The sequence below is a fragment of the Vespa mandarinia genome, chromosome 6 (assembly GCF_050613455.1).
Source record: "Vespa mandarinia isolate Hongniang chromosome 6, ASM5061345v1, whole genome shotgun sequence".
Classification (NCBI taxonomy): domain Eukaryota; kingdom Metazoa; phylum Arthropoda; class Insecta; order Hymenoptera; family Vespidae; genus Vespa; species Vespa mandarinia.
Genome location: NC_140815.1, coordinates 1,217,534 through 1,239,587, shown reverse-complemented (window position 1 = coordinate 1,239,587; position 22,054 = coordinate 1,217,534). Strand labels below are relative to the sequence as shown.

General features: G+C 35.9%; 1 protein-coding gene across 21 annotated transcripts in view; it reads left to right on the top strand.

Moving 5' to 3' along the window:
- The first annotated feature begins 5,078 nt into the window (after positions 1 to 5,078).
- The window catches only part of Eph (Eph receptor tyrosine kinase), a 155,940-nt gene continuing 138,964 nt past the window's right edge, over positions 5,079 to 22,054 (top strand). For 8 of the 21 annotated variants that reach the window (XM_035864406.2, XM_035864418.2, XM_035864407.2 and 5 more), the window contains exon 1: positions 5,082 to 6,946. The gene's annotated coding sequence lies outside the window, so the exon portion shown is untranslated. Of the gene's footprint in view, positions 6,947 to 22,054 lie in introns of all 21 variants that reach the window. The other 13 variants (XM_035864404.2, XM_035864402.2, XM_035864410.2 and 10 more) reach the window with 4 other exon arrangements.

The window sequence follows — 22,054 nt, the reverse complement described above, 5'->3', positions numbered from 1 at the left end:
TAACCGAGTTAGCGCGGGAACGTTATAAACGGGTATAAAACGGGGGAACGAACAGCGGCAGCGGCCTCTTTTGTCTCGTGAATTCCATTGTCCTGAGGAGAGAGAGAGAGAGAGAGGGAAAGGAAGATAGAGAGATAGAACAGAAAAGACAAAGTTCGTTCGAAATAGCAGCACACAACGGGTTTGTTTTTCTTCTTTCTTTTCTTCATTTCTTTTTTCTTTTTTTTTTCTTCTTTTTTTTTTTTCTTTTTATACGCCGACGAGCAGTACTCTCGACAAATTCGTACAATTATTTCTCGATTAGAGCGAATCGACGTGCCGAAGATGAGATTAGCTCGGCCAGTTGTATCAACGAACAAAAGAAAGAAAGAAAGAAAGAGAAAGAAAGAGAGAGTGAGAGAGAGAGAGAGAGAGAGAGAGAGAGAGAGAGAAACCGCGTAAGCCCTCGTGTTCTGCGAGCCAGCTAATTGCGGAAGTTTCCTGGACAATTTCGGTATTAATAAAGTTTTTTACGCCTCATCTCGACAAGAGAACGAGCGAAGGTAGAGAGAAATAGAGAAATAGAGAGAGAGAGAGAGAGAGAGAGAGAGAGAGAGAGAGAGAGAGAGAGAGAGAGAAGTAAAAAAAACCTTCTCTTGATTTCGTCTGATATTGTCGCCGTTTTTGTGAAGACTTCCCGAAAAAACACGGACTGTTTAGTTTTAAGCCACGCCGAGCGGAAATATTATTATCTCGTATATACGAGCCTATATACAGACATATATATATGCATACATCATGCGACATAGCACAGTAGATACACGGAACACATAAGTATTTGAATACACACGTGCCTTTTCTTTCTTTCCTTTGATCCTTTAATTCCCACCCGAATGGAATGACATTCTGTAATTCTTTTTTCTTTTTTTTTTCGTTCGACCCTTCAAACATTGTCCTTACCACACGGCTAATCTAAAGTAGGTACTTCAATTATTCGAACAAAAAGACTATACTTTATCTTGGCGAACGATCAAATTGAAGCAAGGAATAAGGTACGTACTAACATATATATCTCATACAAAGTTACATGGCTACAAGAAAAGTGGCAATATGTATGCAGATATATACGTTTTACCTGCATCGTGGTAGGGCTAAACGTATGTTGTACAAGAAATACTTATGCTCGTAATAACTCCTCCCTTCGTAATCGACGAAACGTAATTACACATACTATACATTGAAAGGGTAGGAGGGAGTATGTTTGCTAATGGAATTTCGATTCATTTTGGACCTCCCGAAAATTTTAAATGTTGAAAAAAATAGCAGACTACATATCTCTATATATGTGTATGTACCATCCATGTAGATATATATATATATATATATATATATATATATGCCTATTTATGTATATATATAAGCATATTTATATATATCTATATATTTACATACTCTGTATAGAAAGAGGAAGAGTGAGAGAAAGAAAGAAAGGAGAGAAAAAGAGATAGAGAGACAGAGAAAAACGGGAATTATCAAGTATTATTAAATGTCAATATATCATCTAGAATGATATCGATTTCCGTAAAAATTCTTTTTCTTCTTCTTCTTCAACTTCTTCGTCGATAAAAATTTTGAAAACGGACAAGGAAAGAAATCAAATTCTCGAAATTACTCGTCGTTTCTCTCAATCCTTTAGAAATACCGCAACGGAAGGAAGGAGTTTTTATCAATGGTACTGATTCCACTTGACTCGGCTAGGGGTACGGAAGAGAAGGAAGATCAGAGAGAATAAAAAGCGATCGAGAGGAGACGCATTTCGAAGTCATGGGTGGAAAAAAGAGAGAGAGAGAAAGACAGAGAGGCTGACCTTGCAGGTCTCTACGGGGCCACCAATGTAGACTGACGAGAAAAGAAAAAATCGTGCTGCTCCTAAATGCGGGCGGTGTGATGTCATGCGGAAATAGCCGTCCGACGCGACGGTGCCGTGTCGGCGTGCGAAGGAAGAAGAAAGAGAGAGAGAGAGAGAGAGAGAGAGAGAGAGAGAGAGAGAGAGAGATTAAGAGTGAAAGAGTAAAAGAGTTGCCGGGAGACGCCGGAGGAGAATCTCGATCGCACGACTCGGCCGATTACCTCCTCTCCGTAAGCTGAGAGTGAACGAATGAGTGAGTGAGTGAGTGAGAGAAAAAGAAAGAGAGAGAAAGATAGAAAAGATCTCGAAAGACACCTTATTTTCTAACAACTAATCACTCAACGACCAGTTTCATCTCCTATTTATGCAACCCCACGATAGCGATTAGTCGCATCATCCATGATTTTTCCGACCTAACCGTTCCAATTACTTACTAAATTTATTGTTTCCGCTGAGGACGAGCCGATGTATCGGTAATGAGGCTCGGAGATCGCAGGAGTCATGTTACTGCAATCATCTTTAACTTACGTTAAATTTAAGAAATTCTGTATTTTTTTTCCCCCTCAATGTTCCTCAAAAGATTTTATCTTCGTTTGACTCGCGTGATGAATATCATCAAAGGGTGCGCAGTTCGAACGTTGACGTTCTTTTTCTTTCTCTTTCTTTTTTTCTTTTATGCTTCCTTTTCTTTTGCTTTTTCCTTTTTTTTTTTTTTTATACTTCTTTTCAGTGAAAATGAATATTACAATTTGTATGAGGTAAGTATACATGGGTTGGATAAAGATTTGTTTCTTTTAATACTTGAGAAACGAAATGCCGTTTATTACATACGGGCGTACTTATATCGCGATACAAAACTCGGTGTGTCTTTTAATGTATTCGAAAGAGAAAGTAGCGACGCGTGTGTTCCACAGGATCCATCCTCGTCCATGAACATTCCAATGTTTATAAAGATCATCCGCCATAAATGTGAATGTGGGAAGATACGATCTTTAGGCGAGAAAAGGAAATTAAAGGAAAATTGGACGCGTGGACGCAAGATGGTAACGTAATTCATTCACGTAGCCGTAATGTACATCAATATATTTCGCTTTAAATCATTTATAATCCATCTGTCAAATATAATTCTTTTATAAAATTGACAAATTAATTTGCTTTATATCTCGTCATTTTAATTATTTGCAAAACATTTCATAATTTCGAAATATTTTGCGTTTTATAAATTAAGTTATTTTCTTTGAATATCGACGATCTTACATACCTGCAGGTATCTTGTAAAATATACAAATGAACCGTTCGAAAGAGGAAGAGGATCTTCCTTTCGCAATTTATATCGAAGCCGAGTCGATCGGAAAAATGATAGCTTATCGTAGCTTATCTCTTCTCAGCTTCTGCTTGTCCACTAGTCACTTAATAATCATAATCCGATTTCATGGCGATGATGTGTGCGTGTAATTTGCGTAAAGATTAATAAATTCACTCAACAAAATTTCCCGGACTTTCGAAAATGTAATATAATATTTTAAACAAATTCGATAAAAATATTATTGACTTTTCCAAAAGGTTCGTTGACTTGTCGAGTATTCGCTGTACGCTTGTCTAGTACATAGTACGTGAGACACGATCTCTCTGTTGGTTTGATCGAACCTTTATGAAAACTGTAAAATAACTTATTTAATACGTTTCATCGCATTAACCTTTAAATACGCTAAGTTAATGGATATTTATGAGTTGTAACGAAACGACCGAACGAAATGGCGCGACTCCATTTGTTTTAAATATTTTATATCGCTCGTAAAATCTTTATTTAATGTTACGAAACGATCGAAAATATGTATCGATATCGACATTATATCTTTAGCGTAAAAAGAAAAAAAAAAGAAAAGAAAGGAAAAATAAATAATTTCATTACGTTTCATTTTTCGATTAATACGATTAACGTGATAAAAGCGTTCTGTCGCGACGGTTTATCGATCAATTTGATCGACTATCGTTCCGTTAAAACAATGAAGGGGGTTGCGATCGTCGTTGGAAAATCATCTGTCACATCGATAAAAATTTCTTCTTTTCCTTTTTTCGCATAGAAGCAAATTTTATTACGTATCATGTCACAATATATTTTTCATTATTTTTAATTAATTACATAAATTGTTAACGAAGATCGAAACTATTCACAATGTGCAACAGTAAAATTATTAACAAAATCGTAAACATTTTTCCATTGAGTTTTTATAAAAATTGTGAAGTTTACTAACAACTAGTGCATAAAGTTAAGATTTTAATTAAAAGAAATATAGTCTTCGGTCAGTAGCAATTTATAGATAGGTGATATCGTCGTAGATTCAAAAAAATAATCGTTAGATATAGACAGCAAAAAACAGAGAGAAAGGAGAGAGAGAGAGAGTTGTTCTTCGTAAGAACGGCACGCCGCGGGCGAAAGTCACCAGGAATTCAAGTCCGATAGGTTCGTCGGTAGAATCAAGAGAAAGAGAAAGAGAGAAAGAGAGAGCGAGAGAGAGAGAGAGAAAGAACAAGGTAGACAGATATAGAGAGAAAGAAAGAGAAAGATAAAGAAAGAGATAGTGAAAGAGAAAGAGAGAAAGAGAGAGAGAGAGAGAGAGAGAGAGAGCGAGAAAGAAAGAGAGAGAACGATGTCACGCCGGTGCGCGGTGGCGCGCATGCGCGCGACTTATACTTGACGAGCTCAAAAAATCAATGAACTCGCGGCACGAGTTTGGACGAGAAGAAGATCGTTTATCGAAAATAGAGAAAAGATTGTGAAAAAGAAAGAGGAAAATCTTTTAAATGTAGGAATAACAATACAAATTTTTTTTTTTTTCAAACGAAAAACTAATGAAAAATATAAATTATAATCACCGAAGATTGAGGAAAAATCGTCGTCGGCATTTGTCGGATAGACGCATCGTGTGCGATCAGAGAAGAGCGCGGCTGAACGAACGATCTTTCTGTAGAAGAGAAGGAGAAGAGGTGAAGAAGTAGGGATAGGTATAGGGAGTGTATGAGAAAGAGAGAGAGAAAAAGTGAGAGAGAGAGAGAACTATAGGAAAATGGTGGACGAGTGGGAAGAGAGGGTGCAGCTCGGGTGGCGGCGCTAGCGTAAGATGGCCGAATAGCGGTACGGCGGATAGCAGCCGGGCGACCTCTTCGTTCGGCGCTACATTGCTTCGGTGCTACATTCGGCTGGTGGTGCATTCGTTCGTTCGGTTCCGCCGTCGCCGTCGTCGGCCGCCGCTACCACCGTCGCTGTCGCACGAGTTCGTCTCGGTTCGGCTTTACTCGGCGCTTCAGTTCGTGTTCTCTCGCTGCGCACGACGGACGTGTCTCTCGGTGATCGCGCAGAGAACGTATCTTTTATATATATATGTAGATACATATATGCATAGGGACATATATATATATACACACATACACACACACACACGCACACACACATAGACTGTTTGCGATTCTCTCGGACTACCACCATCGAGTTATTATTCTCGTTAAATACAGAGAGAGGGAGAGAGAGAGAAAGAGAGAGAGAAAGAGGGGAATTCCAGAGACAAGTCAAAACATAGAGACGACACGGAAGAAAAAGAAAGAAAAGAAATAAGTATATAGACAACGATTTAATTCGCGAAGAAACGAACCGAGTATCGTGCCGAGAAAGGTCGTTTCTTCATATATACATATATATGTAGAGAGAGAGAGAGAGAAAAGTACAATAAGAGATGTAATAGAAAGGAGAAAACGAAGAATCGAAGAACGAAGGTTTTCGTCGGATCACGACGGCTTATTCTCTAAGCGTCCTTTTCGGGTGAAACCGTGATGACCAAGTGTTAAAAGTGAACGAAGGTGAAGATTCCAAGTGTGCGATTTTAGAAGGGTGCCGATCTCACGCGCGTGTCCACCTTTCTATCTCTATCTACCTCTATCTCCTTCTTCATCCCCAAACTCCTCACTGCTCCTGCCGCCCACCTCTTCGCCCTCCTTCCCTCCCCCCCATTTCTCTCGCGTTAACCGCGAGTGCCGCGAGTTAAAATGGCGTTCGGCTTCGTCCGCAAGAGCGCTTTTCCGTTCAACAGCATTGCTACAAAGCAATCTTGTGGCTCGTTGTCATCGTCGTCGTCATCGTTGTCGTCATTCTCGTCATCATTATTCTCATCGTCATCGTTGTCCTCGTCATCGTCATTATCATTGCCGTTGTTCTTTCTTAGTGCCGCGTTCTCTCTCTGAACTCGTTGCGTTTTTTCCAATCCTTAGCGAGTGCAAAGAAGAAGAGGAAGAAGTAGAAGAAGAAGAAGAAGAGAAGGAAGAAGAAGAAGAAGAAGAAGAAGAAGAAGAAGAAGAAGAAGACGACGACGACGGAGAGAAACCTTTCTCCTCGACTCGTCCTTTTGCTCTCCGCGCGCCACCACATCCCGCGTCCTCCTGCACCTCCTCCTCTTCGTTCTACTCCTCTCTCTCTTTCTCTTTCTCTCTCTTTTCTTTTTCCTCTCCTTTCCTCTCCTCTCAACTCCTCTTCTCCTCTCTACGGGCCGCGCGCCCCGTCGGAGCCAGCCGGCTCGGGCGGCATTCCGCGAATCGCGAACCCGACCGCCTGTCCTCGCGGCAGAGCCCGAGAAAACGACTTTGCTTCGTCGTACGTTTCGTACGTCCGTTCCTTCGAACTCACCGTAGACACGACTAAGCCAGGCCCCCTCTCTCTCTTCTTCTTCTCCTCCTTTTCTTCTTTCTCCTCCTTCTCTTCTTCCTTCACTGGTGCTTTTTTCTTTCCTCCCTTTCCCCATCGTTCTTGTTTTTCTTCCTTATTTTATTTTATTTCATTTTTCTGTATCTCTCTCTATTTCTCTCTCTCTCTCTCTTTATATATCTCTTTCTATCTTCCTGTCTTCCTTCCCTCCCCTCTCTCTCTCTATCTCTTTCTTACCTCTCTTCTTATTTCTCCTACTGACAAACCCGTCAGACAAAACGTGGAATATCATCCGTCCCGCTAACCTTCAGGATCTAGACGTGGCCGAAAACAAGAAGCCATCTCTCCTCGAGTATTTCTTACAGGTGAGTTAAGTTTTTTAGTTTTTTTCGATCGATAACGTGCGAGCGTGTGTACATGTATGATTTTTTGTATGTAGGGTATTTCTTTATTATTATTATTTTTTAGCGAAAATTTTTTCTATCCCTTTTCATCTTTCTCTTCGTCATTATTTCTTGTTGTTTCTTGTCTACTTTTTTATTTTATTATTATTATTATTATTATTATTATTATTATTATTATTATTATTATTATTATTATTTTTTATTTTTTTTTTTATTTTTTTTTTATTTTTTATTACTTTGGGTACGAATCTGGTTCTAGGAAACATATTTAGTGTCAGTAAACTCGTGTTTTCTTGACTGTCATCATAACCATGCGAAAATCGTAATCGCTTCTCTCTCTCTTTCTCTTTCTCTCTTTCTTTCTTTCTTTCTTTCTTTCTTTCTTTCTTTCTTTCTTTCCAGCGTACTTCTTACCGACCGAACGCGAAATTAATCCCCCTCTTATGAGTACGCTCTAGGGAAAAACCGGTTTAGTTCCCCTGGTTAAGGGACTTATGTTAGTCGAATTCGTAACTCCTATCTCTGCATGTGCATATATATATATATATATATATATATATATATGTATATATATATATTGGATCGATGGAAAAATAATTGCGGTTTTTATTATTTTAAATTTGGCACCAGTTTTAATTACTCCTTACTCGGTTAACGATGGAATAGGCACGACTGATATTTTTCTTGTATCATCGTTTTCATCGTTTAGTATTGTAGAATTTAAGCTCTTAAATTGATCATGGGGGAAGAGCAAATTCGTGGGATTTTATTTGTATGAGTTTCAATTGGAACGTAAAGTAACAGGAGCAGTAACAGCAGCAGCAGAAACTACTCAAATTATCAACCTTGGTTTTGACCAAGAGATAATTAGCGAACATATAGCTCTTGAAATCAAACATCGGTTTCAAAAATTTCCTGATGTAAACGAATTCTTTGTGTGGAGGGTCGTTGATGTTCTTGTACTATTGGAAATAATGATTTAAATCGATTACTGAAACGGATTTACTTTAAATAAATTGAGAGATTGAAGAAGAATCCAAAGATGAACGTTAAATATTTTAACATTTAAATTATATACGTATCTAAATTCGGTACTTATAAATCACAATTATTTTCATGTATATGCATAAATAGAGAGAATTGTTCGATCTCGTCTATTAAAATTCGACTCTTCATTAAAAAAAGTAATTCTTTTCAATAATGAAAGTTTTTCGGACATTTCATTTATTCATAGATGGGAAAAGTAAACTTACAAAGAAGAGAGCAAACGATTTTCTTCCTTCGAAAAAGAAAGTGATATTGTCTTTCCAAGCGTTTTTTTTTTTTTTTCTTTTTCTTTTTACAAAATCTAAAATGACTTTTTAAAACTAACGGACGTTATATTCCTTGGTAATCTATCGTTACGGCTACTTAATATATATCAAAATACGATGTAATAATCTTCTGTTCTTTTAAAAGTCCCCATAGGAATTAACTAAATTGCATCGTTGAGTTCAGATAATATATCGCAGCTCGTAAAGTTATATACAATACATCTAGATGATACGCGAGAAACACCTAAAATCGACGAACCATAGTGATATCTCTGCTTCAATTCGCAATTTATGCTATATATCGAAGGATTTACGATACACTCGAATCATATTGTCAGAGTTTGATAGATCCTCGACGACAAAGTTACGATGTGTCAGTATCATACGCGATACATACATGTATGTATATATATATGTATATATATATATGTGTATGTATGTGTGTACGCATGTATATATAGTGGAATAGGGTGAAATAGCGATTTGTTATCGAGAAACGATCTCCCAATGATTGTATCATCGATGACTTTTATACGTTCGTACGTCGATATATTTAGAAAATGTTTCAGAATAATTCCGGTCAAATTTTATTACGCATACACACACACAAGTATTATAAGAATAGATATTAATAAGGAAAGAAAATATATTGATTCAGATTGTTCGAAACTTTATTAAAAAGTTCTCATCATACAATATTTTTTTTATCGATATTAGCTTGTTATCAAAGGAAATGATTTAGCGAGATTTAAAAACGGTATGACATATGTCAAGTGATTATACGTTCGATTTTATAACTCGTTCGTTATATTGAAATATTAGAAACAATTCAATTATCGTTTCCTTCGTATTTCGTAGTTTTTTTTTTATTTATTTATTTATTTTTTTTTTTTTTTTTTTTTTTTTTTTCCGTTAGATGTTTAATTTTCCGACATGTTTTCTTTCTTATTTTCTACTTATTTGTGTAAGGACGATTGAGTATAAGAAAATGTAATTATATTTGATATCGTCGATATCGCATTGATTTCTTTCGTTAATGTAAATATTTTTGTTTAGATACGATATATATACCCGCGCATGTGCATTAGAAATTCGCTTTTGATTGATAAGGAAAGAGCAACATTTCGATAACCCTAAGAATCGCAATGAACGCAGAGTTTTGTTCGAGTCAACCGATCAATGGACATGCGTTTCTCATCGTTTCAGTTTGACGAGAGTGATTCTCTGTAATGCTGTATCGTAATTAGCGGATTCAATGGGGAATTTCTTCAGCCCTTCTCATTTATAACGTATAGTTATATTCCTATTTGGATATCGTATCGAGAAATATTGTAAAAATATATAGAATATTTTTTTCGTTCTCCTAGTTTCGACGTTCTCCCAATAAATCTACCAATATTTCAGTAAAAAAAATGATATCATGAGTATTTTTTTTCTTTTTTTTTCTTTTTGTTTTCGTTTCTTTTTTTTTTCGTTCTTCCATATAGTATTCATTTCGAACAATGGTTTTACGAGTTATATTCGAAGAATTGGATAAATCCTTATAACTTTATATATATATATATATATATATATATATATATATATATGTATATAAATGGGTACGTTTAAACAACGAACAAATTTTTGTTAATAGATATTGTCTGTGATTAAATATTTTTTTAACTATGATTTAACTATGATTTAAACATATATGTAGATGTTGTTTACGTACATATATATATAGTATAAAAAATACGAGAAAAAATTCTGTAATTTATTTATCCGTCGACTTTTTTTCTTCATTTTTTTTCCCTGCCTCTCTTTATTTTCTTCAACTCAAAGCACGTTTACTTTCGCTCTATCGAAATTTCTTTTTGTTACTAGTCTAGTGACACGATACTCGCCGAAAACATATGGCATTTCTCTAACTTAAACGGTCGATCGGTCACTGTCAAGACGACGCCTGGCATAGTCGTTGACGTCACGCCCGATCGTGAACAAATCGTTCCGTCGATGTCGCAAAACGTTTAAAAGAAGAAGGTCTACGTTTTCTGAATACCACGAACATAAACGTTCAACTAATTTTTGCGAATCTATTTGTTTGTCCTTAAAAAAAGAAGAAGAAAAGAAAACAAATAATATATCGTACAAGAAATAATACAATAAACATATTGGTATTTGTTCTTTTAATTAAATCAAGTTTTTCATGATACGGGACTTGATTCTTTTTTTTTTCTTTCTTTTTTGGTTTTGTTTTGTAATCAAACATTTTTCAAGTCAACTATTAAAGTTTGCAAGTGTTTCATATTTACGGGATGATTTTTCTTTGAAATTTCTTTCACGAGAATTGCCTCACGAAAAATGCGAAATGTACTCGCATCAGCGTTATACAGGACGAATATGAGAGCGATTCAGAGCCGAGAGGAGCGCGGCTCTTTCGTTAAAACGCGGTCCATATTTCGGATTCCCTGCCGTCGACAAAAATCAGTTTTGTCTTGCCTCGCATGGGCGAAATTTATTTTGCGCGGGAATTACAGGCTCTCGATTCGATGGAGGAAATAAATTTTCCCAGTACCACTATTTTCTCGTTTCTACAAAATATGATTGGGTCGATATTCGCGTGCGTGCGTTATGTGCGTGCGTGCGTGCATGCGTGCATGCGTTCATTACGTGCAGTGTGCATGCGTCCGTGCATCTATAACTCTCGAAAATATTCGCATACTTACAATTAGTAAATTGGCAGTACGATTAAAGCCACTTTGCAAAACGAACAATTTTTTTTATCTCTCTTTCTCTGTCTCCCTATTTTCTTTTTTTTTTTTTTTATTTTCCATTCGTGTTCGTTCCAACTAAAAAGTCAGGATTTATCAAACAACTAGAGAAAATGATGTATATGTCGCTGATCGTTGTAAAATTTATTCGTAATAAAACAGGGAAGAACAATCGTGCGATTAAGACTCACTGCCATTTCCGTTATCTCTTGTTGTTGTGAATTTTGTTATAAGGCTTAGAACACGTTATCTCAGAAATCGTATTTACCGAAATTCCTAGACCTTGATCCTTGTCGACCCTGCAAGGAGATACGTCCCTTTATCGTTAAGCAAACGTGTGACAGGTGTTGTTTGTACGTTATCTCGTTAATATTGAGCAATATATCGAAGAAAACAGTGATATATACATATATTATTTAATACATCTTCACAAAGTTAGGGACGAACAATCTTTCAAATATAATTTATATAAGTATATATTAGGATATGTAGAAGAGAAAAAAAAAAGAAAGAAAAAACAAGAAAAGTAAGAAGAAGAAAAACCAAGAAAAGTCGAAGGTGAGAAGAGACAGGAGAATGTCGTGTTCCCGATGGAAAACGTTCTAGGATCTTGTTCTAGGTTTAGTGTGCGCGCGCGCGAGCTGGCACACGTATGAGTACAAGGAATGAGAGTTCGTAGATGAGCCGCTGGTGTTTGAACTTGGCTCTTCGTGCAAATATTTTGCGCGGGTAAACACTCCCAATGACGGATCATATCCCCTTGTCGTCGTTGTCGTTGTCGTTGTCGTTGTCATCATCGTCGTCGTCGTAGTTGCATAGTTGGTAGAAACATCAAGGCGGCCATGTCGACAACGGGATTTTCTTCGTTCGTGAAGTTTGCGCGTAATCCTCAGAAGACCTTCGTACGTTCTCTCTCAAACAAACGTAACAGTACCGTCGAAGATCAACTTTGAGAAGGGCTCTTCGGGTGATTACGATTTCGAACTGTTATTAAGGGATTATCATTCTGCATACAGTGAATTCATGGATAACGTATGGTACGAAAATTATAGAAGTTAGTGTGCGTGCGTGTGTGCGTGTGTGTATATATATATATATATATAGTGGTGTGTGTGTGTGTGTGTGTGTGTGTGTGTGTGTGTGTGTGTATGTATAATGTATCTTATACGAGCTATAACTGTAAATTACATTAGAAGAATACTTCCGTGTAGCAAGTTCGCAGAATCTTGTTTCAAGTAATCCTAACGTGGTACGATTCTGTTGATTTTTAAGGTTACGGTTCAGCGATTAATAATGACTCATCCGATCGTTTTGAAGGTAAAACATTCCTTCCCGAGTTAGTCACTCTTCTAGAACTTCCCTTTGAGAAAAAAAAATAAAGAAGAAAAAAAAATACGGAATAAGAGATATTAAGACTTGATGATATTACAATTTGATATTATCGTATGAATTATCGTGTTTTATGATCGACGGATAGTTAGTAGTATTTTTGTCTGGTTACGATTTTTTAAAATTTCATCTTTCGTCGATGTGACATTTATTCTATTTGATAGCCGATTTTTAGGATAATATTGATGGCTTAAATCGTGATGGTTTATTTTCTTTTTTTTTTCTTTTTGTCGAAACGTTTCTTTTTATTCTTTTTTTTTTTTTTTTTTTTTTTTTTTTTTTTTTTTTGTCGAAAGTGAAGGATAGATTGGAAAAGAAAATGAATTTTTTCGTGGTATGGTCTCGTCATGAAAAAGCCGGGTTACGTTCGACGATCGATCGCTATCATCGTGCTACTTGGTGAAGACCCGCTAGATCAGGTAGAGTGCTAACTTTATGATGGGTGGTCGGTTTAAAAAGAAAAAAGAGAAAAAAAAAGAAAAAAGAAAAAGTGGGAAAGAAAAAGAAAAAAGAAAAGAGAGAAAGGGCACCAACCCCTCCCCCATTTTTCTACCTGTTGGCACACAGGTAGCATGTTCTTGTCGTTTACACAGAGTTTAAGTTCGGTTTGCGTAGCTCGTCACGTTCTACCGAACGTGAAGGAATCGTCGAAACACTAGTTTTCTTGGCGGCTAAAGAGAGAGAGAGAGAGAGAGAGAGAGAGAGAGAGAGAGAGAGAGAGAGAGACGACATGGAATATCATTAATTTTTTATCGTGCGACCCTTTTGCTTTTTCAACCGTAGGAACGTAGGAACATAGATGGAAGATATCCTTCTTACTATAATTCTAGCCGTTTATTATGATTTCTTTGAATGCTAACCGATGTTTGACCGATGAATGATGATCGTTACGAACAATCTCATTGTTCTTCAAATTCTTTATCATTGTAATAATGGATATCATTCGTGTAATATTTTCGATGATTGATAAATTTCAAATTGTCGACGGTGCAGTTGAAATTCTTCAGAAATCTGATAATAAACGTTTTTCGACGTTTTTGATGTATTTCAAATCAAAAACAAAGTTACAGAAGGATTTATCATATTATTTCACGATTTATTTGTAAATATATCGCAAGTGACGTTAATGTGTTGATATATATATATATACATACACACATATATATATATATATATAATTTTCGGAAAAAGAACAAAAACTATCGATGTTCATAAAGGACGTTACGTTGGGTGGTACGTTGATCTTTCATTGACCCCGTATGATTCGATTATGTGGCTCTCAATGGATGCTCACACAAAGATATGTCCCTTACAAAGGACACTCGATCGTGACGTAACGGAGCGTTATGATCCCGAAGAATTTGCGGAGAGAAGCTTTGCTCTGCACGCTTTACAAACGCGATTCTCTGAGATGAGCGTAGAAAAGGGGAGGATGTCTAGCGTGTACGTGTATGCATGTTTACCGAAGCATAACTCGTGTTTTTATCTTCGTCTGTGTTTGTGCCCGTCTACATACGACTTTATTGAGCAATTCGCAATATTTTGCGAATATTCTTATAAAATATCGATAATAATAAAAAAAAATCTGTCGTATAAAATACAATATTAAATTTATATGATATTATATATGATTCAATATATGATAAATAAATACCATTTTATTTTATTATATAAAAGTTTTGTCTCCTTGTTTAATCTATAATTTAATTGTTTTTAAATCAAATGTATGAAAATTCACAGATAAATCTATTCCAATGTAACTCTTTTACTTATACTTTTTACAAATACGAATTATTTATTACTTAATCGAATATAAAATAAATATGTAGATAGGCACTTTACGCGATTATGTATATATCTATGTATGAAAAATAAGATAGAAATAAAGTATAACGACGAAAAGTCCGGGACACCCGGGAGACCGTGTGTAATTTTCTCTTTTCTCGCGTTTCTCATCGTAATTTAACGTTGAAAATGGAATTAGAAGAAGGATTTGTAGGTGTCCCCAGAGGGGATGAATTTTGCACGCATATATATATATATATATATATATATAATATATAACATGGCATATGCTTTTACGACCTGAAAGTTTTCGTTCAGTAAAGTATTGTTGAGAAGATGTAAGGTGGAGGACCTTGAGAAGAACGCGAATTGAAAAACTCACGCGACGCGTTAATCTCCGTCGTGTGGTGGTTGTCCTCGGGGCGTGGATATTTCTCTCCGTTCTCTTTCTCTTTAGCTTCTTCGTCTTCATCTTCTTCTTCTTCTTCTTCTTCTTCTTCTTCTTCTTCTTCTTCTTCTTCGAAAAGTAGTCAGGGTCATCGTTTTAACAAGAGAGTCGATCCCATGAGTTTGTACGGCTCTAAACTCGAGATTGTTCGCGAGACGTGAGAACACGGATCTTAGACGTTTGTCGTCTCCACTATCCGATTCTCGGATCTGCTTGATAATCGTCGAACCGTTAGACGAAAATGATCATGGCTGAGCAAAGATGGTGTCTCTCCTCTGTCTCTAACTTTCTCTCTCTTTCTCTCTCTCTCTTTCTCATGCGCGTGCACACACACACACAGACACATATACACTTGTATCTAACAACGTTAGGTACAGGTTTACTGAGAGGCAATCTCGCGATCGGTGCCGAGGATTCGACCAATTAATTATGATTACTGGTATTATTCTAGACGACGAAGTCCCTGGCAAACTCGCTAGGTAATTGCATCGTGAAAGTGTTACAAAGCGATTCACGTAGTCTCCGTTTGGCTCGAGTCCGCTTTTAAACGATCGAGAACCTCGGTGAGACCAGTGGAAATAGTGAAAGTAGTGCAGGCAACATCAACGGGGCACCATAACTACCAGTAGGTACTATTACCAAGTACTACAGCAGCACGTCATAAAACCATCGTAGCCACCTGCCTGCTATCGTACTTTTGCGTCTCTCGCTAACGCGTTTCTCGAAAACTCGCTAGGCAAAGCTCGGAATATAGCGAGGAAAAAGCGTAGGAAATGGTAAAAGTATTGGATTTCAGCTTTCAGTAGAAGAGCCACCGCTCTGGCCTCGTTTTTCCCGAGAGGAAAAACCTTTAACCCCCTATGTCTCTCTTTCTCTTTCTTTCTCTCTCTCTCTCTCTCTCTCTCTCTCTCTCTCTCTCTCTCTCTCTTTCTTTCTCTTTTTCTTTCTCTTTCTCTTTTTTCCCCTCTTATTCTGCTTTATGTTCTTTCTCTCTCTCTCTCTCTCTTCTCTCTCGTACTTACAAAGCGTACCTATGTGTCAAAGGCCGGCGACTTCGATGCTCAAGTCGAAAATAGAGAAGAACGAAGTGCATACGAGAGAGAGGGGAAGAGGGTTTTGATATTATCCAATACATATACATATATACAAATATACATATATATATATATACATACACACATATATTAAGGGGACCGGAAAGTAATGTCGCTTTCTTAAATTAAATTTGAACGAATAAATCTTTAACAAGTTTTTATTTTTAATCACAATCAAATATCGACATGCGCAGAAGCGACATTACTTTCCGGTCCCCCTAATCATACAAACATATATATCTATATCTATATTTGTATCTATATCTATATGATGGCCTTACGTACGATGTTCGTCTTCTTCGTCCTCATCGTCGTCCTCATCGTCGTCCTCATCGTCGTTCTCATCGTCGTTCTCATCGTCGTTCTCATCGTCGTCGCTCGGAACAAGTTTTTTCCTTGAACGGATCGTTGTCGAACGCGATGAACCGTGCCACTCGAAAAATATCACGCTTCGAATATTTCTTTACTCTGATTCTTTCTTCGTTTCAAATTTTCGACGAGGAAACAAGATGAGTTTTATTTTTTTTTTTCTTTTTCCTCAAAATTTTACGAAAAACTATAGCTTATATTCTATCTAAGACTCTAATATAAAATGATAGTATGATTCAACGAACTTGACATTTTGGAGATTTAAATACATCGATTTTTTTTCTTTTTTTTTAATTTTGATTAATAATTTAGGCATAACTATTAAGCAACGTTATATAATCGTATGTGGATATCGACTACCAATACTTACACGTTTTTCACATAAACGATTTTAAGATATTAATAAAGAAATTTAGAAACGTATTCAATGTTTTTATCCTAATAAAGAAAATATCGATAAATCATTGTAAGTGTGAAATTGTATAGTACTTTTGAGCCACGCCAATTGTTAACTACATTTAATTGTATTATGACGTAGGCGTTCGAAGTATATTACTGGTCTCGAACAAGCGTCGAATATCTCGCACACCCTCGAACACACTCGACCGATTTCTGATTACATCGCGAACTTGCCGTTGAAATTCCTTCGCATTCCAGTTCTTTCTATATATATATATATATATATATATATATATATATATATATGTATATATATATATATATATATATGTTAATTTATTAGCTATTCAAAGTATAATTCACGTTAAGAAAGCTAGGATAACTATCCTTCGGCTCGAACTTTTTCGGCTTAAAGAATTTACGATTCGACTTTTTTCTTCTTAATTTCAAACTTCACAATAAAACAATAAATTTTGTTATATCTAGACTCATTTGAAATTAAACTTGGGTAATATAAAAAAGAAAAAATATATTAAGCGTAAAACTTAAAATAGTGAGTAAACTTCATTTTATTGCATTTCGAAAGGAAGATTGCAGCCAAAAAGAAAAAGAAGAAAAAGAAAAAACTGAAATTCTTCCGGGAGCCTCAAAATTCGAGGCTCATCGGTCAGCTTTATCGACCGTTCCAAATCTCAGAAACGCATCTCTCTCTCTCTCTCTCTCTCTCTCTCTCTCTCTTTCTTTCTTTCTTTCTCTCATCCTTTCGCAAGAAGAAGGAAGAAGAATACGGAGTCCTCTTTCTGCTTCTTCTTCCTTACTAATCTCGACGGTCCATCTAGCATCTAGGGTTACCTGCTTTCCGCACCTACACGCATTTACGCTAACGTCCCACTCGTCCTCGGCGTTCAGCCATATTATTATATTACCGGCAAGGTCACGTTTTGACCCGACGAGATACCAGTCGAGATAACGTTCCACAAGGACGATAAGATCGCGTTCCTCCCGAGACGCGAAATTCGATTTTCGGATACTCTTCCTCTTCCTATTTTTCTTTTCTTTTCCTTTTTCTTTATTTTTTAATCTTATTTTTTATAATATTATTATTATTATTATTATTATTATCATTATCATCGTCGTAGCTTGTTCGATCGTCGAAAAATATTAAGATTTCTTACGCATCGTGAAATAAGAATCTTTGATTTATTTTATAATTTAAGAATCTTTTAGACTTTTAATGAGACACATACTATGATTTCGACTATTTTATGATCGTCTTTTATCTCGAAATGAACGAAAATAACAGAATCGCGTTACGTAAGTAAAAGATAGAAAGGATAATTATGTCGAATGATTAGTTTGTAACCGAAAAATTATTAGCAGAGGTAGATCGTTTCGTGAGATTGAGATCCTCTTTCGCGTAAGCCAAGAAGGAATTTATATAAAAGAAATAGGAAACTTCAATTTCATTCGTTTCGCAAGGTTAACTCGTTTCATTTCTCGCGTGTTGTCCGACTAAATATCGCGTACGATTTCTTGACGAAGGGAGGAGAGACAAGAGAGGAAGGGAGGGCGAAGAAGAGAAGAGAAGAGAAGGGAGGGAAATATACGAATCTTTAGAAGGAAAAGAGTTTTTTCTTTTTTTTTTTTTTTTTTTTTACTTTTTTTTTCTTTTTTTTTTTTTTTTTTTTTTTTTTTTGTACGGTGCCTGCCGGAAGAAGGAATTTCAATTTGCGTATCATCGTTCGCGCAAATGCGAGAAAGACGGAAAAAAAGAGAAAGAGGAAGAAAGAGAGAGAGAGAGAGAGAGAGAGAGAGAGAGAGAGAGAGAGAGAGAGAGAGAGAGAGAACTCTTTTATACGGGTATAGAAATTCTTTAAATCGTTTTAAGTCTGGACCAAGGCCAATCGATATAATCGGCAACTGCATCGAAACGACGATCTCGAGACACCTGTACCTAAAAGTTTTACAAAAAAAAAAAAAAAAAAAAAAAAAGAGAGTGAGAAAAAAGAATATCCTCGGAAACATCGCTTAGAAATGATAATGTGATTATTAGATGTAAAAATGGGCGTACATAGAAAATGAATCGGTGAGATTTTATTCGATTTAACGACAATCCGGGGTGAAAGGTCTCGCGACCCACTTATTTATCGAACGTTCTTGCACTTTCCAGAAAAAGAAACTTGTCGTAAGATCGTCGTCTATATTTAGCTGATGGTATATACACTGAATTATGTAACAAATTTGTTTATTGAAACATCTCTTAGATTGCTACGTGATTATTATTATCTATTAGTTATTTACGTATAAGCGATAAATTTTTTAAAACATTTTTTTATTTTTCGTTTCTGCCTTTCCATTGGATAGACCATTGTTGCAGATTTATTTTAATTTCTGATTTATTTATGTTTAATATGAACATATAAATTTGAACGTTTATTATATCCTTGAGTTCGGTTTTTCGTTGCAAAATCAGAGTCGATTCATTTGAGTCGTTGATTATGAAAGTGGCACATGTCATATACCTCTCTCTCTCTCTCTCTCTCATATATATATATATATATATATATATATATATATATATATATAGTTGCATATTATCATAATGTAAATCGATGTTAATGTAAAAGTACTAGTGAGAGTTTATTTATGAAAGTTTCAAAATCACATGTTTTTTTATCCGTTCTTTTTTTTTCACAAGAATAAATGAAGAAACGTATTTCGAAAAACGTTCGTTAAAATGACGGGAGTTTAAATATATTCATTGGATAAAGGGAGGTTAAGAAGAGATAGAAAGGGAGATCGCAATCATCTTTATGGAAACGGCCCTTGTCGTTGGGTATTTAGTGTCGTAAGTACGATTAACGACGGGTGGATATGTATAGACGAGAGTATTTCTCTCTTTCTCTCTCTCTTTCTCTTTTTCTCTTCTTTCCGCTCATGAATTTCTTCGACAGGGTAAATGACGAGTCATTGTTCGTCCACGTGTCGTCAGAGAATTCGGACTTAACGATTGGCACGCGTTGAGCCCCCTCGTAACGACAATTTTGTCCGATACATCGGCGAAGTACAAAGTTAATCGGCAGATTGTATAGTCCTCGTTTTTCTTTTCATCGAGTAAAAAAGAAAAAAGGTTTAAGGAGAGTTAAAACCCCCGAACGATCCGGTACGTTATCCTGACAATACGAAGATAAAAAGACTTAGAAAAATGATTTTCGTGTTCACCCCAAAATCGCTGAACACGTCATCGTCGATATAAACGAAGGGAATCATTTTGATCGCAAAAGTTTTAGGTAAATAAGAAATTAGCCTCGAAATTTTTAATAATAATAATAGTAATAATAATAATAATAATAATAATAATAATAATAATAATAATAATAATAATAATAATAATAATAATAATAATAATAATAAGAATAACAATAATATGTTTTAACGTGGTGACAGAAAAATAAAATATTATAAATTATAAGTAATATACTATTGCAAAATACTTATACTCTCTTTTATATGCAAAAATTTATTTCTCACCTTTATTCAAATAGCTAAATTATATATATATATATACATATATATATACTCATATATACACATATTTTATATTTTTATTTTTTATTATATATATAAATATAGAAAGAAAAAAAAAAGAATGTTACAAAATTTAATTTCGAATTGAATTACATGGATAGGAATTTAAATTCGAAGGTGGCACGGCGAATTACCAAGGGCAATGGCGATAATTGGTAGGATTTGATTCGCACGCAATTTCGTCCGCACAAACACGCAAACATATACACATACATATACACGATAGAAAGAAAGAGAGAGAGAACGAGAGAACGAGAGAGACAGACAGAAACAGACAGACAGACAGACAGACAGAGAAAGCATGGGTCGGCTTGTGCAGTAAATACCGACGGTAACTACGAGGACGGATTTCGGCTTTATTTTTCTCATTGTCCAGGCCTTTGCTCGTGAATAGAGGATTCGCCTTATTTGCTGCTCGAATTTCATGGGAATCTGGCCAATGGCAGTGCGCGCACCTTTCGTTTCGCGGCGATCGGTGTCCCGGTTCGCGACGTGCGCGAGCGCGCGCGCGCACCGACCTTTTTCCCTTTTCATTGGAGGGTCCATTTTTTTGGGAAGTGGGCGTACCTCTTTCCGGTTTTCGCTCCATTGTGTTCCGCCCTGTCTGCTTCTTCTTCTTCCTCCTTACCTCTCCTCTTCTCCTCCTCCACTTCATCCTCCTTATTCGCGTCTCTTCTTTTTCTTGTTGCACTCGTGAAGAATGCAACGGACTATGCGCGCGACCGCACGCGAGCAAACCTGTCGCACGAACGACCATAAGCCTTTAACGCAATTTTTATATTTTTCTATCATCTCAACGATATTTCTAAATAAATGTATTTCTAGATCGTAATACCAAAACATTTTTACGATAATATTATTGTCGTCGTTTATCATTCCTCGTTTAAAACTATTGATATATGTATTGACGAAAATAGAATAACACTTTCAAAATTGTTGCAAATTTTATTTTATTATATAAAACGATGTCTGTTTTAACAAAGAAAAAAGAAAAGAAAAACACAGAAAAGAAAGAAAGAAAGAAAGAAAGAAAGAAACAAAAAAATATGCGCCATTTTATTTTCTATCATATATAGAAAAAAGAAAAATAATTTCATGGATATCGACCTTTCGATTAAAGTTTGATCCTTTTCTTACAGTTTGAAGTTTGTTCGATTTTGGCATTCATTTTATTTCCTTTAATAAAAAGAGAAAAAAAAGAAAGAAAATTGGTTAAAGGAGAGGGGAAGGAGTAAGAAAAAGGTCGAAAATTTTTGTGGTCGTCGCTACGTAAGATATTTAGGTTAGAATGGATATAAATCGAGCGTAACGCGAAAAGGTTACTACTTTCGTCGGAAACTACGATCGAACATCGAGTTTCCGGAGAGTTTCCTAAAGCTATACATGTAAATATACGTTTGTACGTGTATCTACCACACAACTCATACATTCGCCATACATACACATATGTATATATATATATATATATATATATATATATATATATATATATATTCGTTGGTAGGAAAACTCGAGGGGAATGACGGTCAAAGTAATTTTCGCGTGGAGCTACGAAGCGGTAGCAGCCACCGAATTGCCTCGCTGAAGGAAAATATTAAAATCCGCCATGAGAAATAAGAAAAGAATAAACGTGTGGGTGCATACCATGCATATATATAACTTACAAATATATGTAAGGATAAATTTAAAAATTCGAGCTTTCTCTCTCTCTTTCTTTCTCTACCTACCTACCTACCTACCTACCTACCTACCTACCTACCTACCTACCTACCTACCTACCTACCTACCTACCTACCTACCTACCTACCTACCTATCTACCTACCTATCTCTTTGTTTCATATACATATACTTTCGAAAGGATTTAATGCGTGCGAGGCGAAACAAATTGCCTAAGTTTTTGCATCACAGTCGGTTTGTCTCCTTCGTGCCT